The 3,335-nt window shown below is 27.3% G+C and overlaps 1 long non-coding RNA gene across 1 annotated transcript; it reads left to right on the forward strand.

Moving 5' to 3' along the window:
- The first annotated feature begins 826 nt into the window (after positions 1–826).
- On the forward strand, positions 827–2,012 carry LOC126909338 (uncharacterized). The gene is made up of 3 exons (XR_007705011.1): positions 827–1,045; positions 1,116–1,210; positions 1,470–2,012. It is a non-coding gene; the product is annotated as an uncharacterized LOC126909338 (long non-coding RNA).
- Positions 2,013–3,335: the final 1,323 nt, after the last annotated feature.

Genomic DNA, 3,335 nt, shown 5'->3' on the forward strand with positions numbered 1-3,335 from the left:
TGATAAGGGAGGTGGCATGAAAGAGGTGGCGGAACCTCAATGAGGTACCCTAAAAAACCATGGGGCCACCTCAGTGAGGTGTCCCCACAAACACACATCATATATTTATAACTAATATTATACTAAACAACTAAAAAGTGTCTCTCCACTTATCGACTAGCTAGTCTGATCTCAGCCACAGTGCGGGCAATCGGAGTGTAGGACACTAGTATAATCTATTGTGCAAAGAACTGAAATTGAGCTCGCATCTACCCTAGATCACTGTTTGGACGACTGAAAAGACGTAGGCCACTTGGAAATAGTTTGTTGCACAGGACAGTTATGTTGTTTAGAAGTTCTTAATTTGTTTTATAAATTATTAAATCTTTGGCTCCAGGGAAAAAGGGCTTAAGTCAATTTTTGGCATTTTTTTTTTTTATAATTTTGTCATATGTAGTTTTTTTTACCCTTTTTTTGGTCTAGATGGCATAAGTGTATGTGTATTCGAGCACATATTATAGCAAAAATAAAAATATCCTAAGTCACTATGACGTTTAATTTGTTTAGCAAAAAAGGCGTAAGTCATTACTATGACTTAAGACATTTAGAACGTAAATAAATATATTTTTTTAACTGTCAAAATTGATTTATGTTGACTTAAGTCTTATGAATCAAGATTGATAAGCAAAATATTGTTACTGATAAACGTGGTATCATTCTACGGTCGACATATACTAATTATAGTATTAACTGTTTATCTTGCATGTTTTGTGTGTACTTTTGTTAATTTTGAGTACTTTGTTTTTGGTTATTTTGTTTGTGNAGCATGTTTTGTGTGTACTTTTGTTAATTTTGAGTACTTTGTTTTTGGTTATTTTGTTTGTGTTCAGATTTTGGTGAGATAGTGTTATTTACAAGTTACAACGGTTGTTTCTTTAATTAAATAATTTATTATAAGTATTCACTAGTAGGTAATTAAAATACACAAATAATAATAATATAATGAAGCGTCGTACGTTAAATATGGTTCAAATGGCTGAAAAAAATGAAACAATCTCCCATTCTAGTAAGAATTTTAAAATAATTTTTTTATTTTTGTGTTTATTACATTAAATTTTGTTCTACAATTTAATTAGATAACAATATCACCAATAATCAAAATGAAGAATATAATTCTAGCAATAGTAAAGTTCAACTTTGGATTTCTAGTCATCAAGAACATTTGTTAGGGGTAAGTTAAACAATAATATGTAGATAGGTATACTTAAATTAACTTCATAATTTTAAATTCAATTTTATTTTTAATATTTTTTTTGAGTTTTAACAAAATAAATTAATTATAGTTACTAAGTTAACTATATTTAAGTTACTATATCAAGATATTAATTATGAATAATGTTATGAAGACTTATAAATTAAAATTAAAAGTTACCTACATACTAACATTTATATTAGGTATGAAATTTAAAAAAATTAAAATGCTATTTTAGGGCCTAGCTCTGATGAAGCTATGGAACACTGCAATAGAAACTCGCTAATAGAAAAACAAAAGAAACATTCCGCACTTCAAATTGCACATCCAAGAGACTGGGCTACACTATAAGTGTATTATAAAGCTGTACAAACAAAAAGAAACCTTTTCTTGTGTATGAAATGGATCAGAAACATTTTTTTAATTTTGAAAAATTATTGAAAGGACCTCTAGTAGTACGCAAAAAAGATGAAAATGGAAATAAATTTGTTTGGCATGATGTTGCCTGGTTGCAATATAGAAGTAGTAACATTGGTACATTATACTACAAAACAAGTTTATCTGAAGATGAACCGTTTAAAATAGTAAATCTAAAAAGAAGAGGCCGTGTAAATAATTTTACATTGCAAAAAATGTATAATTCACCAGTTCCAATATCTAAAGAAAAAAAAAGAGATCTACTCCAACTTCTCCCGTTAATACCAAATATTTACCATGATTTTTATAAATAATTTGAATAGTGATTCTACTGAGAAACAAGATTATGATCCAGATCTTGATGAAGATTTGTCTATTGATAATGATGATTAATTTTTTTATTTTAATTTCTTATAATTTTTTTAATTTTATTCTTTGTACTATTTTATTTTATATTATGTTTGTTCTATATCATAATAATATTATGATACATACACATTATTATATGTGTACAGTTAAATTATACTCAGAGGAATGAATGTATTAATCAAATGTGAAACAAAATTTTAAATAATATATCAAAATATTATTTTTAAATTAATTTGTTATACTAATTATTAATAAAGTAAGGTTTTACTAGAAAAACAATTTTTTTTTATGATTCTATTTCAACAAAAATAAATGTAAAGGTTATACCCTAGTATTTTGTTATTGTTTCCTTGATACGAATTTATTGAAATTCTAAGTTAAGTCAAAACGTATAGAATCTAAAAGTCATAAGTCATGATCGTAATGACTTATGTCAAAAGTTCAAAAATAAAAATGGCTCAAGTGCATTTATCTTGTAATTGCTAAATATGTACATATATCTATTACTACACATTTGTTTGACATGAAAAACTAATAATAAAAATATTTGATATAGGAATATAAACATTTAATTTACACTTGTAGCAATTTTCAAAATTTTATTTGTTTGTATTGAAAACCAACAAAAATTGACTTAAGCCCTTCTTCCCTGGAACCAAAGAAATAATAAATATATTAAGGTAAAACACCATATACAAGGTTAAGGACTATACTACATAAATATACAAAAGGTTTTTACAAAAGACAGAGTTATAATAAACTTAGACTTCACCTTGGGTAGATTTAATATAGAATTGTACTAGAAAAATTGTTACACGCGAGTTAATAATAATATAAACCGTATAAATATAATTGCGTACATTAATGCGTAAACGTATACATAATATAATATAATTGTTACATCAACAACATCATTCATCTCAAGAGAACATCAGGATAGTCAGAGGTAAGTGAAACATTTGCTTACATAATAAGTCTATAATAGATCCTTCACTGAAGAATTTTTTAGTAATAAACAATTAGAACAGGATTGATCATTGAGAATAAACTAAAATATTTTTATAAAAAACACGATACTTATGACTCGCCGGAAATTAGTGTACGTGTTTCTGTGCAGGAGCTAGGTAGTGACTCTTCTTTGTAATTCCATCTTATTCATATATTAGACGTCTTTACGCAAGCATTCATACCCCGAGATCCCTTTCTATTTCATTCTATTGTAGTCACTGCCGGGTATCTATAGACACTTTTACTTTCCATTGCCGCCCATCCTTTTTACACTACGCCCGCTACGATTATTATTTCCTTATTGGTCACC

Source organism: Daktulosphaira vitifoliae, unplaced genomic scaffold (assembly GCF_025091365.1).
Source record: "Daktulosphaira vitifoliae isolate Bord-2020 unplaced genomic scaffold, ASM2509136v1 Scaffold_276, whole genome shotgun sequence".
Lineage (NCBI taxonomy): Eukaryota > Metazoa > Arthropoda > Insecta > Hemiptera > Phylloxeridae > Daktulosphaira > Daktulosphaira vitifoliae.